Source organism: Lolium perenne, chromosome 3 (assembly GCF_019359855.2).
Source record: "Lolium perenne isolate Kyuss_39 chromosome 3, Kyuss_2.0, whole genome shotgun sequence".
NCBI lineage: Eukaryota > Viridiplantae > Streptophyta > Magnoliopsida > Poales > Poaceae > Lolium > Lolium perenne.
In genome coordinates, this window is record NC_067246.2 from 168,389,622 (window position 1) to 168,405,859 (window position 16,238).

A 16,238-nucleotide genomic window follows, 5' to 3' on the forward strand; every position below is an offset into this window, starting at 1 on the left:
GTCAAAACCCTAAGCGGTAAAAACGGCTAAGGATAAATTACCGCTCAAATCGCGCGAAAATGGCGCCAGAATTGGCGGAACCGTTTGAATCTTTTAAGGTTCCGGGAAGCGGCGTGAAGATAAGCAAACTCTTGTCCGCAAGCAGGGGAGTAACCCGGAGACATGTCATATGCTGTCGATGGATGAAGTCCCGCAGGATGGGGGAGTTTCCGACTAAAAGTTGGGAAAGAAGAAAATGTGAAGTTGGAGTTCTTCAAGTTTCTCCGCGTTACCAGTATTGCCGAAGACCATAAGGCGTTAGCAAGACGGAAACAGGAGGTGAAACTCGGAGAACTCTGGGGGCTACTGTTGTGGGTATACTTCATGGGTGTACCATCGACAGTGCCTAGATCCGGCAAGCCCGGGTGGCCCATAGATGGTGATGTGGCGTATGGCCCATCGGGCAGCCCAGTTGCTGTTGATCCTAAAGGATGAAGTCCAGCCCAGGAGAGGGAAGCCGGATCCAATCGACCTTCGGAGGAAGTCGGATCCATGGAGGCCCATAAGGAACCCGGATCCAGTACGACGTATAAGGGAAGGCAGATACTTGACGTACACGGCAAGACATTGTACCATAGTTAGGCAACCTGTAATCCGGCTAGGACTCTCCATGTAAACCCTAGATCCGTGCGTCTTTATAAGCCGGATCCCGAGAGCCCTAGAGGCACAACCACAACTCATTGTAACATCGCAAAAGCGCCCAGATAATTCCAGACAAGCAGCAGTAGGCCCTGTCATCGTGCAGGTGTTCCGAAGCTGGGTAAATCGCGTACCACCGTCCAGTGTGCACTCCGCCCTATGGCCCCTACTTCTTCTCCCCCTCGTGAGGATCCCTCCTCCGAGGCACCATCGATTAGGCAACGACAGTGATGCTTCATTATTTGAATTGTAAAATAGGCATGAGGCATGGTAGGTTCTACTTATAATCCAAAGTAATTCATGGATTGGAATTTCAATGTGTCTAGGGTTTTAGTAGTGATCACCAATATAATACACCACTAGGTTTAGGATGTGAGCAATAGTTAGGTTATGTTTAATTGACTAGGATTACTTCTCCTCAGTTAGGTATAAGTCTTGTATCAAGGCAATGCTAGGGTTGTTTCAAGTGTTTGGATAAGCAAGGTTTAAATACAATAGCATTACTACTCTACACAAGGCATGAGGATTGGTTTGGTTAACTACTAGTGATTTATTTATTATTTTATGAGAAGAATGAGATCTATTGATCACATATATAGGTTTAACTTATCATCTCAATTTATAAATTAAGATCATGCATTAGACATGATCAACTGATTCCTCACTAATCTCTCTTTATTATTCCTCTCATCACATTCACTTAGATTCTTAGGGTTTATGATCATCACCCAATTTGTAATGATCAAAGTATTGGCCCCATAATAATTCATTAGTGAATCAGAGTTCTCTCTCCAGGATCAAGTATAAGTCCATATACTTGAGTATACCTCTTTAGGTTGAGCTCTTCTGAATAGGTATGGTTCCTCTAGGGTGGATGATCATTACCAAGTTGTAATGATCACAACACTTGTCTCTCTATAATTACTAGAAGAATAGGTTCTTTCTTACCATCAAGTGTGAGCTAGGTCAAGTAGGGTTTAATACTTGACTTATATTTCTGGTATCATTGGTTAGTATCAACAAGTACCTCCATTGGATAAGGTTTAAATAGTAATCTACGTTATATTCAATGGATAGAATAAGCATATGAATGATTCTCTCCTTTCTCTAGGTTTAATGGTATGAGTTGGGAAACAAGGTTGGAATGGTCAAGGGTTAATGAAGAATGAATATGAATGTCCTTGGCTTGGGTTCAAGCATTGTAGTTGAAAAGATATACCATGTGACTCAGGTTTGGAATTACTTATTTAGTTGAAGGCATGGAAAAGATAAGTAAAGAATAGTTTCTTAATTAGTTGTGTTCATTGATTTATAGTTGAATAATTATTCATGTGTTGTTGTAAGGAATGTCATGTTGAGATCCTTTATAAGATCTTGTAGTTGATCCTTACTTAAGGTGTTGTTTGTTGTAAATCTACTTTCATTTGATCTAGCCCATAGATCAAATCATCTCTACCCAAAACAGGTTTTAGCAAAGATCACAGTGAAGTTTATAGCGCTTGACTTGATGATCTACTTCAATTCCAGCAAGTCAATTGAAACTTCAGTTACTGTGGTAAGTTTTATTTGAAAGCGCGAAAATTCCCTGGATCTTCTATGCATGAATGCAATGCACACTTTGGTGTTCTCTCATTTTGTAGCCTCTAAACCTGGGATATTCCAGCCTCTCCCCCTTAAACTGAACTTCGTCCCGAAGTTTGAACGCTCTCATGTTTCGGAACGTGGAACTGAATTGAACAGATCACAATCCTTTCAAACTCCATGGTGATCTCATTAGATATAACTAGCGAAATAGCCCGCGCATTTGCGCTCCTAGATGTGTAATTAAACATTTATAGATTTGGTTTCAGGCAACAATTGATTTATACGCGATTTTAGTAAGTCTTTTGTAATTAGAGCTATATAGCAAGAAGACAACATGGTTATACTCGATTAACATATAACTTTGATTAACCATCAGAGACTTTTACAAATAAGAGAAGCAATTTTGGCAATTTAATTTCATATAACATCTATTCCCACTCCGATAGTAAGGTAATCCTTTTTTTCCTGCAAAAAGTGGAGCTTACCTTTTAACTGAGATAACATGGTATATTGAAATTACTATTATTTTTGCACTCTTTTATCTACTAAACTTGCTTTGCTGCCTTTCATCTTCAGTAAATCATATTATATAGTTAAATATATATAAATGAATAGAGTCAAATATATTTTTCTAACCAAAAAAGACAAATATAGACATGAATAGATACAAATAACCTTCACCCAACGATGTTAATATTCATATTTTATTTTTTTCCTTTTCATATTTTCTTTATTTTAGATTGAATTTTTGAGCCGAATGTTTTTTGTAAATTGAATAATAATTAGAGCAATTGTTTGTCTTACACTTATATGTCGACATCACTCTTTATAAATTACATGCCAGTGGACAACTCTCTCGGCTGTTGAGCCGTCAATTTTTTTCATGACAATTCTTGTCAGCAAGGGCCTTCGGTATTTCTAACATTTGTTAGAATTGAACTTTCTCATTGCATCTCTCGTATGAATAATCGAATCTAACAAATAATCCCAAAATTAGTACCATGATAGCCAAAGAAACAACTCTGAATTGCTGAAGTGATACTTGTACATTGAAGTTTCAGTGTACTATACAATTGTTCCAAAGTAAAAGTACGTGATGGAAAAATACCATTGTATTGTCTACCATCAAGCGGGCCAATGTAGCACTCATATTTGTCAGCTGGAAGCACCATTCATAGTAAAATACAGGCATGCCATCTCCATTTGTTACAGAAAAATGTATTCAAAAGGGAAGAGAAGTATAAAAATAAGAACTCTATATATTTTCTCTATCGATCAAGCAATAGACGAATCAATTTCTGCAAGGAGGGAGCCCCCAGCAAATATATTACTGAATAAACAAAATCATATCATGTTTCTCTCTTAACTAATTAACCGATGCCAACACTGAAAGATATATGATGTATCAATTCAAAAAAAGTAGAACCCATAATTTATAGTATTTAACATTTCAGGAAAAGTTAATGTCAATGTGGCAAAAGTGATATATGGCACCACGTCACTGAAATAGGCTATAAAAGTAATAATCGTAACTATATTGGCTGACCTATAAACATGTAATATTAGCCAATGTTATTGTATAAGGTAAATTCAAATGTTCATCCATTTTTTGATTATCATCAGAGGTAGTTATGCACGACATTGTATCAAGCACTCCCGCTAAATCTGAAAGTAGATGCAGTGTACAGTATGATCCTCTTAATAGTTTGAACTACTGATTATATATCGATGATGCTTCAGATAAATTGACAATATTGGCATGGGAATATGGGTTGTTCAGATCATATAAATTCATGGACTATCTGAACTTGTTTTATTGATGTGAAAGCATGGCCCTTCTCATTCTCGGATTTGAACTACTCATAGCGACCGAAGACCTGAAACAAAAGGAAAAAAAAAATTAGCTTAGGTGATTAACACCTAGGTTCTTCTTCTATTGCAACAAAACATGTGAGTGCTCTATCTGAAAACCAACCTTCTCTTAGTTAGCCGGCAGAAGCTCAGAATAGCCAGGCGAACATTGTAAGCACCAAAAGATATTCTCCATTGCAACCAACGCGAATCTAGATTCCTATATATCCTTGGTGGCGAAAATATAATGACGCTGCACCGGCCTTCCTCCTTTCAGATCAACCTATCACCAGGTAAAAATATAAAGAATAGGTATATCTAGGTGATTTACTTGCTTGGGTGTCGATCGAGACTGTTGGCAGAAGCCAAAAGAAAGGACCTGACTGAACCTACAGCAGATTGGAACTACTCATAGTGACCGCATACCTGAAACAAAAGGGAAAATGATCGTATATTAGCATAGGTGATTAACACCTAGGTTCCTCTATTGCCATAAAACATGTGAGTGCCCTAGCTAAAAACCGACCTTCGCATTCATCTCACACGTACTTGCTGGGAGAAGCTCAAAATAGCCAGTCAAAACATCGTAAGCGCAAACAAATTTTGTCAACTGCAATCAATATCGATCTAGATTCGTGTCGATGGGTGGTCAAAACGTACTGACGCTGGCAGAGCTATGTCGCAAATGCATGGGTAATAAATTTTGTGACAGTTAATTTAAATTTTTTGACTAAATAAAAAAAATCAACTGCATGTTAGCGTAATAAACAGGGAGAATATATATTGTCAGATTGAAATTGGTGGAACATATTACCTCGTAGTTTACCTTTAATCATGCACGAAACAGTTGGACAAACAATTTCCGATCTCGTGGTCGTACATAGTTGCCGGAAGTTAATAATCGTTGCCCCCAACTCATGGTCGTACATTGCTCAAGGTAGTAATTTACCACCACCTGATATGTGCTTGTGTTGCGGCCAAGCAGCTGATCGCATCCGTGATTCAGGCTTACCGTGCAAACCTGGCTGGTTCTGGATGAAGCGGAGGCGCGGAGCAAGGACGCCGGCCGCCCGGCGGTCGTACATGGCTCGGAGTTGTAGTTCTATTCATCTTGTCAATTAAAGATTCCATGTACTTGTGTTGCGGCGGCGCAGTTTAGGTTAGACGTGGAGAGAAAGATAGTATGTGGCGGTTTGGATACGGAGGATTAGCAATCAGCTCTCTGGATACGGAGGATTAGCGATCGGCGAAGTTAATCTGGGCCGCCCTTATTTAGTTGATTATGCCTAGCTAATCTACACCATTGATTGGTTGTTGTTTTAATAATATAATAGATTGGATATATCCCTTGTCCAGATCCTTCATGTAGTCTTCTGATGTCTGGCACTGATACTTCCTTTAATTCTAGGATTTCTTCTAACATTCGAAACTTCTAGTCTTATTCTTCAAAGAACCTTGGATTAGGACAGCTTCTTATGCTAATGGGCTTTACTTATGGGTTATGATGACAGTTTCCTATCTGGGTACCCAAAAACTTGGTTCTACGAGCTACGGTGTAATATGGCACTATGGTGTACCAGCTGCGGTGCCCAAACCTTAATTCTAAAAGATTTATTTAAGGTAGGGTATTGTTTTCCCCTACTACCATAATGAAAGTAATGGTACTTAGTAAGGTATTTACAATAGGCATGGTCCTGGTGGTTTATTCCTACGAATGGATTAGACTCATTTAGTCCATCCAATCATGGCTTCTAGTTTATGCTAGTTATCCTCCTTTTGGTTTCTTTAGGTTCCATGAAAGGAATCTTTCTAATAAACAATAGTTTTGGTTGGTCAAACCCTTCGGTCTTTGAGCTTCTCAAGCTTTGATTCTCCTTCAAAATCTACTTCATCCAACTTCATTATCTTAGACTTACTTAAGTTTCTCTTGGTTTTGATTAATTAACAATTACCCGCGCAAGTTAGGGTCTAACCCTTACTTCTTCGAGATATAAACCTCGGCTTCTGGTCTGACATCCTCCTGAGAGTACAATTATATGAATACTTTCCCACAACCTTATAAAAACAAGATCGGACTTCCTCTCAGTTCAGACCTTGTTCTTTGTCTATCACACTACAACTCATATCTTAATACTTTTCCTTCAGCCTTCCTCTCCCCTTGGAGTTTACTAATGATCTTCAAGCTTATTTTTCCTTCTAATCATTAAACTCCAAGGTTAGGTAGTTGGTCTAAGTCTAGTTTATATTTTGTATCTTTATAAAGTCTCACGAAGAATTCTTTGTGGTGTATCCACTCAGTTGTGGGTATCTGATGTGAATCCTCCGACTAAATGGTTACTAGCTACGGAATACCAGCTACGGAATACCTCTTTCTTTTAGGGTAAAGAAATGTTCAAGCTGTGGGCTATCTGGTACCAGATGCAGACTATCTAGCACCAGATGTGGCTTATTGGATACCAGCTATGGCTATGTTATGGTTCTAGTCAATATCTACCTACCAGCTGTGGCTACTTTTATAGTTTTAGGTAAGATATACCTCACTTCACATACTTTCTCTTCATGACTATCCTATATCAGCTGCGGTCTTATTATGCCAACTGCGACTTCACTTGTCTATTTTCCTTCTTTTAGGGTTTGTTTTGCAAGAAAACCACTTGTTGACACAATGAAAATAGTATCTTAAGTGACTTCACTTGCATTCCCTTCTTCCATAATGAATATGGCTCCACTTCTACTGCTTTCACCATTTTTCTCACTTTCATGGTACTTCCATGTTGAAGTACTCCTTGATTAAGGATAGAAATGAGTTTTAATTGGTCCTTCCTTCAGATTGTTGTGGTTGCTTCTCACAACTTTACTTCCTTCTTCTAATGAACCTTCATCGTGTCTTCAAAATCTTCAGAGTTCGTCACTTCCTCACACGAATACCTTTACCCTCTAGACCTATAACATCAAGTAAGAGCTTGATATTGCAACATGCATTTGCATATCAAAGTCAAACTTCATGTATGGATCTAGTCAAACAATGAAAATCCAATAAAATCCAAGAAGATTCAGCTTTGTGCTTATAATACACATCCTTATATGCCTGAATATAATAGTTGGGTAAGACATCCCTAAACATCAGGCTCAGATGTGTAGTATATAACACCACATAAGATAGGTATAGGTTGTGTTACTTAGCATATATATATGGATTCCTACTATTTGTCTCAATATTTACCTCAATTGCTCACTTGCAATCAAATAAACTTGAGCAAATTGGTCCAAAATAGTTGTAATCCACCTAATTTCCTTGGAAAGTACTAACTTACCTTCCAATCAATTGAAAACTAACCTCACGTGATTTCTCGAGACTATAACATGGCTACTCTCAACACATGATTGTTAAAATATACCACCTATGACTCCAAGATCTCTCTATGTGATATGCTCTAAATAAGCCTTCTTCAGACTATGGGCTATGGTTCTAGCATACTTGACATAGTTAACATGATTTTAAGGCCTAAGTTTTCAAACTATTCCTTAAATCCTACTCCTTATCATACTTCTGCTGACTTACTTATGATGTTCTACTCCCTCACATCATGATTCTCAAGTGAATCATATATGATTACCTATTCTATCCTGAAAAATATACTTGAATACTCCTATCACTCTTCCTTACCTCCTATGATTGACTCATCATAGGCATTTACTACCTTATATAAATTATCTCCCTTACTTATTATCAAACATCTTAGTACCTTAAATGTCTATTACTTAGCCATAACTTGTGTTGGTATACATCTTCCAATAGGATATCTTCCTTATGGTTGTATCCTCTCTTTGGAATACCATGTATTGTATACCAATTGTGGTCTACTACCACCCATTATCTTAAGCTCCAATGGTGTTCAATTTGTTTGGAATGAAGCAAGATAACTAACTAATTTTACTTAAGAAAGATAGATAAGAAAAATTGACTCAAGTGTGTCAGGATTATTCTCAAGTGAATACCCATCTCAAGTCAGAAGAATAACTGGTTTGGCTAAGATAACTTCCAAAATACACTACCAAACCTATAGGTCTCCTTTAAAGGGTTTTAATCCTAGGGTCAAAGCATTTGCTCTGATACCAGCTGCGGTGACCCAGCGTACCACTGCATGGTGTAGTACACAAGTCGTTGACATAACACAAGTGAAACACCGTTCCACTCATATTACATCCCTCAGAGTGGTACAACGGAAACATATGCGAGTCCAAGGTATGTCTATAGAAGGATACACAAACTTTTTACAAAAGATCAACACAGCCTCCTACTTTACAGTGAGGTAGAACTTCAAATAAAACTCCAGAAGAACGAAACGTAGTCTAACTTATTGCTAACTCAAGCTTAAGGCCTACTTGGCTTGTTATAGAATTCTAGCTACTTAGGTACAAGGATTAGGGAAAGGTTCCCTTCTATTACTAGTCTAAGTTTCCACTCTAGTTGCTGCAGCAGTTGATGTCATTGACTTCTTTGCTTGGATTCTTCATCTTGTTGCAGTTGTCTCCTTTGTCTTCGAGTTCCACGGTAGTTTATCCTCCGGTGCCTCCATAGCTAAGCAGGGGATTTTAAGAGTGGGATGAGTACGAGCGTACTCAACAAGTTCATATTAGGAAATAGGTGTATCATGCACTAGCTACAGCCATAGACCAGAAAGTCATAGGCAAATGCAAGTTTTCATAAACATTTCTTCAAAAGGTTTATTTTATTCTGAAAACTATGCCCATCAGTCTTCACAGGTTGAACAGAACTTCGTGGAGTTCCTTTCCTGCCGCGTTCGCAGTTCCCTTCCCAGAACAGGGAGTGACAGTCACAATTCAGTATCCTCTGCAGAGGTGCATTACTTTTCCCATAAGAGAACTTATCCTTGATGCCTTACCGAGACGCGTTTCTCGTCCACACTTCCTTGGTGTGGGGCCAGGTGTAAGATCCAAGCCAATCACTGCCTTCTCCGCGACCCTGCAAACCCACCCTTTTGTCCACCCTTACACCCCCGGTAGACATCTCCCGATCATACGGCTTTACCTACGGTGTACTTTGGACAATCCCTCATAGACGGTAGAGCCAGTCATCCACACGGATGGGGATTTAAAAGGCCATCCCAACCTACGGCAGTGCCTCCAACACCCCGCAGCTCTATCAAGTCCGTTGGCGTGCAGGAGGGAAAAGATACAGCTGACTTCCCCAGAGTCATTATAGATCTTATGGTTAACGCGGTATGTACGGCGCTAGAATCACTGGACGGCATTGGTACTTAGTCCTAGATGAATAGTACCCGTGCAATGGAACCTCCACCAATCAACTCATACCATGGTTCCATTGCCCACCACATAGTCATATTCATAATTGTAAAATATTATTTGCTTTTCAATGCAAGAGTGATAAGTATAGTAATTTGCATATAATTTGATAAAAATAATCAAATGACATGAGCAAGCGATGAACTTGCCTTTCTTGACTGCAAGATTATGCAGGCAAAAGCTTCGATACGTGGAAACTCCAAATTCTGAAATACCATCATTGTCCGGTAAGGACAATGTTTAAAGAACTGGCAAAGATGCTATAATGCATATTATGAGATGCAATCATCCCGAGCGTAACCTAACCTCGATGATTTAGGATGTATGAGTTGTAAATATTTCTTTAGGGTTTGTTGCACTTTTAGAATGGTTCTCAAACAAGGTTCTTATTAGGGTTTGGTTATATTAGCATCGTAACCAAGTGATATAAGACATCATAACAAGCACACATATAAATGACTTGTAGTTGAACAATATGTGAACATCAGTTGTCAATTTTAAGTGCTACAGGACATGGTTGATGATTACGTGTATGATACTTCAAAAGAATAACTTTTGAAGAACATATTGATTAAGAAATAATAAGTATTTCAAATAAGAACTATGGCTTCTAAGGTTTGATTGACATTTGTACTTCAGAAGAATAACTTTTGAAGAACAGATTCCATTAGAACAAGAACTACTATACATAGGAGCTATGGCTTCCTAGCGTTTACTATTGGATTCATTTAGTTCCCTAATAGGAACTAGTTGGGTTCTTAAACAGAATTGGTCTATATGTAGCAAGTATTAGCATGTTTATTACTATGGTTGATTATGGGTAACATATTAAAGAATCATGGTCAAGGTGTTGCTATAAGTTAGGGTTTACTATGACTTCACATTTGCTTCACTAAGTAATCACTAATGGTTTCTAAGAAAAATGGTTTATTACTTTCTAAGTAGGGTTTAGTTGGATAGGAGCATGTAATATGAATTACTACACAAGGTTGGTACTAGGGTTCATCATTATGCTTCTACTAGAGTTTGATGGTTGAGGTTGGTTCTAATGGTGTGATACTAAGTATGATAATCAGTGGTGCTAATATATTAACAAGCTAGGGTTTGCTCCTAAGTGACACTAGTGGATCATATAGGTTTTAATTAAAAATAAAGACATGAAATGATAATCTTATGTGAATTGGTTGTATCCTAATGGATCATGAGCATGCATATATTTGTTGCTTAGCAAGGTGCTATAGGTAATGTGAGGTTTATATGATCATATGGGCTAAACCCCTAGGGTTTTAGGGTTGCACTAATTTAGGTTGATCACATGAAATAATGGTACCACTCTTAAAATGATAATTGACAATAGAGATTTGGTCACTAATTACTTTGAAACAAAATTAATAATGGTTTTAGCATTTTATCAACTTTCACAAGAACTAATAATTATGGCAACTCCTATTTAGGTTTAATTAAGAATAGGGTTTAACATTTGTTCTTAGGTCTTAAGCTAATTAAATTGTTAATTAAAGATTTTTAAGTAAACAAGTTTTTGAGTTACCAAAATAATAATATTAGCTTTTAGTATTTTCCTTGTTTTATTATTAGTTAAAGAAAAATGCAAAATGGCAATTTGCAAATTAAGGTTTATGAATTATTACTAATATTTAAGTTAATGAAACATGACAAAGAAAACTAATCTTAATATTTCATTTAGTTACTGAATAACTAATATTTAATTTTTAACTTATCTAATTTATTGAATTCAAATTGGGTTTTAAATAAATGAAAAGGTCTAATTCATAAAGTTAAAACTAAGTGAATTTTCATTTTGACACACATTTTTATTTTATATTTTATTTGGATAGAGTTTATTTTTGTGAGCATTTTGATATATTATTCATATTTTTCTGAGTTGAAATGAATTTTATCTATTTTGGCAAAGTTTTAGCATTTTTCTGGAATTTGAAATAAAGCAAAAATCTAAATGTACCGGTTCGAGTTATACCTACAGACACATACAGGTGTGGTCTAGCCAGGTCGGACGCCACGTTGGCGAAGACTGGTCAACAGCCACGCGCGGGACCTACTGGCCACGTCGGCCTCGTCGGTCAATGACCGCCGACGGTCAGCGCACGACGGCGCCGCCGTTTCATGGCCTCCCGGGACGCGCGACTAGGGTTTTCCGACTCTCCTCGACATGCTGAGACTGATGGTGGTGTCGGTTTCGCAAGGGGATCACCGGAGCTATCACCGGCGAGAGGTGCTGCGGCGGTGACTCCGGTGAGAAATCGAATCGGACGCTATGATGGATGCTAGAACAAAATAAAAGGCTCCAGAGGTGCGTATGCTCACCCTGAGGTTGATGGTGTGCTCGACGGCGACGATTGGTGACGGTGGCGAGTCCTATTTTGCGGATTCCGGCGAGCCACCGTGAAAGGGAACGAGTCGAATCGCTCGATTGAGAGCTCCTCTACTTAATTCCTTCCGCCAGGATGCTCCTTGAGGTGACGCGCGTTTCCTGGGCTACTCTACCGACGCTAGGGTGACCCCAGACGACGGTTTCGTCTCCGACTCCGGCGGCAGAAACTGATCGTGGACGATGGTTAGGAGGAGCTAGAGAGAGATTGGAAGGATAGGAATGAACAAGGATGTCACGGCGCTCCTCTGGTTGTATTTATAGCCCCCGTCGAGGTCAGAACCGTCACTTCACCGGCGGCGACGACGGAGATGCGACGGTGACGGTGACGCACAGCTCGGGCGCGAATCTTGACACTTTTGGATAGGCTCGGACGCGAGAGATGTTCTGCGTGGTTCTGAGAGGTCTGCAGCATCCAGGGTCAGGCTTATTGTCGACGAGGGACGTGGCCGGCGAGCTCGTCGCGGTGTCGCTCACAGAGAAGAAGACGACGATGGTTTTCTTCTGTTCGGTACCGATTCGCTGCGTGGACCTTTTCATTGATGGGCTGGGCTGGTTTTGGGCTTCGACGCGGGCTGCTACGTGGGCTGCTGCGGCCTGCCAGGTAAGGCCTCTCTCTCTATTTTCTGTTTTCTTTTCTATTTTCTGTTTTTATATTCTAGTTTGTATTCAAATTTGATTTCTGGTTTGTTTTGCAGGTTTCTAAGTATTTGAATCTCATTAGGATTTTACAGTAGTAACTACTGCATCATTTTGTTGTTCAAAACAAATATTTAATGTTGGATTAAATTAGTATTGTTGTGAGATTCATTAATTCCAAATTTAAAATAGACATGATTTTTATGTATTCATTTCAATTCCTTTTTATTTAGGAATCAAATATGTTTAATTTCATTTTCATGGCAAACATATATTTAGGTTTTGCTAATGTGCTTAACAACATTGGTTGTTCATATGCATTCTAAATTATGGCTAGAGTTTAAATTAAATGGTGTTGAGAATGGGATGAATCATGATTTTATGTGGAGGATAGTTCTTAGGGTTTAAGAAGATGATTTGTTAATCTTTATGATTACTAATCTTGACTCACAAATTTTAGTTTAACTCAATTAAGATAAATCCTATGCTCCTCAAATTCAATTCACTTGCTAAGGTGATGGTCCAAACTATGATATATTTTTCCTATTTGGTTAACTAAGCAATTTATTTGGAATACCAAATAGAATTGGATATTTGTTTCCCTCTACTCACCATATGGCATTTAGTCCTAAGTATATATGGCTTAGTTTATACTTGTGATCAATGATACACAAGTTTGGACATATTATTTTATGTGGAGCTAATCCTATGTGAAAGGACTAGGGTTTTGGTGATGCTTCATTATTTCAATTGTAAAATAGGCATGAGGCATGGTAGGTTCTACATATAATCCAAAGTAATTCATGGATTGGAATTTCAATGTGTCTAGGGTTTTAGTAGTGATCACCAATATAATACACCACTAGGTTTAGGATGTGAGCAATAGTTAGGTTATGTTTAATTGACTAGGATTACTTCTCCTCAGTTAGGTATAAGTCTTGTATCAAGGCAATGCTAGGGTTGTTTCAAGTGTTTAGATAAGCAAGGTTTAAATACAATAGCATTACTACTCTACACAAGGCATGAGGATTGGTATGGTTAACTACTAGTGATTTATTTATTATTTTATGAGAAGGATGAGATCTATTGATCACATATATAGGTTTAACTTATCATCTCAATTTATAAAGTAAGATCATGCATTAGACATGATCAACTGATTCCTCACTAATCTCTCTTTATTATTCCTCTCATCACATTCACTTAGATTCTTAGGGTTTATGATCATCACCCAATTTGTAATGATCAAAGTATTGGCCTCATAATAATTCATTAGTGAATCATAGTTCTCTCTCCAAGATCAAGTATAAGTCCATATACTTGAGTATACCTCTTTAGGTTGAGCTCTTCTGAATATGTAGGGTTCCTCTAGGGTTGATGATCATTACCAAGTTGTAATCATCACAACACTTGTCTCTCTATAATTACTAGAAGAATAGGTTCTTACTTACCATCAAGTATGAGCTAGGTCAAGTAGGGTTTAATACTTGACTTATATTTCTGGTATCATTGGTTAGTATCAACAAGTACCTCAATTGGATAAGGTTTAAATAGTAATCTAGGTTCTATTCAATGGATAGAATAAGCATATGAATGATTCTCTCCTTTCTCTAGGTTTAATGGTATGAGTTGGGAAACAAGGTTGGAATGGTCAAGGGTTAATGAAGAATGAATATGAATGTCCTTGGCTTGGGTTCAAGCATTGTAGTTGAAAAGATATACCATGTGACTCATATTAGGAATTACTTATTTAGTTAAAGGCATGGAAAAGATAAGTAAAGAATAGTTTCTTAATTAGTTGTGTTCATTGATTTATAGTTGAATAATTATTCATGTGTTGTTGTAAGGAATGTCATGTTGAGATCCTTTATAAGATCTTGTAGTTGATCCTTACTTAAGGTGTTGTTTGTTGTAAATCTACTTTCATTTGATCTAGCCCATAGATCAAATCATCTCTACCCAAAACAGGTTTTAGCAAAGATCACAGTGAAGTTTATAGCGCTTGAGTTGATGATCTACTTCAATTCCAGCAAGTCAAGTGAAACTTCAGTTACTGTGGTAAGTTTTATTTGAAAGCGCGAAAATTCCCCGGATCTTCTATGCATGAATGCAATGCACACTTTGGTGTTCTCTCATTTTGTAGCCTCTAAACCTGGGATATTACAGGTGGGGCCAGCAGTGCCGGTAGTGTTGGGGCGGCAGTGCCGGCCATGGTAGATGCTGGGCTTCGGAGGCTTCAGGCGGCAGTGCCGGGGTGCTCCGGCCGGCAGTGCCGGTGGTCCCTGGCCGGCAGTGCCGGGGTGCCTCGGCCAGCAGTGTCGGGGTGCGCCCAGCAGCAGTGCCGGCCTGCAAGGGGCGGCAGTGCCGGTCCCAGACTGCATGCTCCAGCCGATGTGGTCCTCCTTCCTTGTCCGGCGCTGGGTCGACCTTGACGTATTCCTCTCGAGGCTTGTACCTGATGACACATAGAACATCGGCTTGAGGTAGCATTCCATCCAAAGTAGTGTCAAGGTCGAGTGTCAAGAGGATTGAGTTCACCTTTTCATGTAGAGCTTTCACTCAGCCTCGAGTCATCGGTCCACTTGGGGGACTAGTCGGTCTTGGTGTAGTGTCATCCTTAGGCGGGGCTACATCACCAGAATGATTGTCTATTGATGAAACATCTGCACAAATTTTACAATCATGCTGATATTCCTTGGGTCGGATTAAGTTGGGAACTCTACTACACTTCGGCTCTGTCTCCAGCTAGGCCCAGAGAGATCTCCTTTTGGTGGAGGGATTGCTTAAAGATGTTGCCTGCTTTCAAGCAAGTGGCCACATGTGAATATGTCCAAGGCAATTCCATTCTCTTATGGAAAGACAAGTGGGCTGCTGATACTTTGCAAGCAACATGACCACATCTTTTCTCCTTTACAAAGAATGGCTCAGTCTCTTTGCAGACAACACTTGAAACTTCAGATCTTACTGAATTATTTGTCTGAAGAAGCCATGGTTCAACTGAATCTCTTTCAAACTATGCTGCAGAATTTGTTACCTGGTGATGTTTATGATTCTTGGTCCATCTATGGTTCCAGCAAATCCTATAAGGTCCCCCAAATTTATAAGAACATGATGAAAAATAATGGTGTTATCCCTGATCTAAAATGGATGTGGGAGGGCTGCTGCCAGCAAAAGCGTAAGGTGTTCTTTTGGTTGCTCACAAATAATAGGCTTAATACTAGAGCCATGCTCCAGAGAAAGAATTTTTTCCTAGATGGTTACTCCTATGTCATGTGTGGGTTGCAGCTTGAGACCGTTCTTCCAATACCCTTTTGCTACCCTTTGCTGGCAATATTTATGCCTTACATGGTCTTTACAGCCCAGGACCCACTTGAATTTCCAAGAGACGATATTGAGCCTCAAGACTGCCATTGCGAAGCCTTTTTTCATGGAAATTATTATGCTGATCACGTGGAAAATTTGGATCACCAAAAATGATTTCATCTTCAAATCGATTTCACCAAGCATCAATAGATGTCACAAGAAATTCAAAGATGAAATAGCCCTCATTATTTATAAGGCAAAAAGGAAATCCTATAAGGGATCCTGGGTAGAGCAGTTTAGATAGTCCTTCTTTTTTCTCCTATGGAATGCTTTTGCTCTTTTGAGTTGTTGCACTCAACCAACTCTTTATAATAAGTTTAAACTTTTCTATTTTATTATTAATAAAAAAATATACAGCGGGGAAACCCACTGTTTTAGCCTAAAAAAA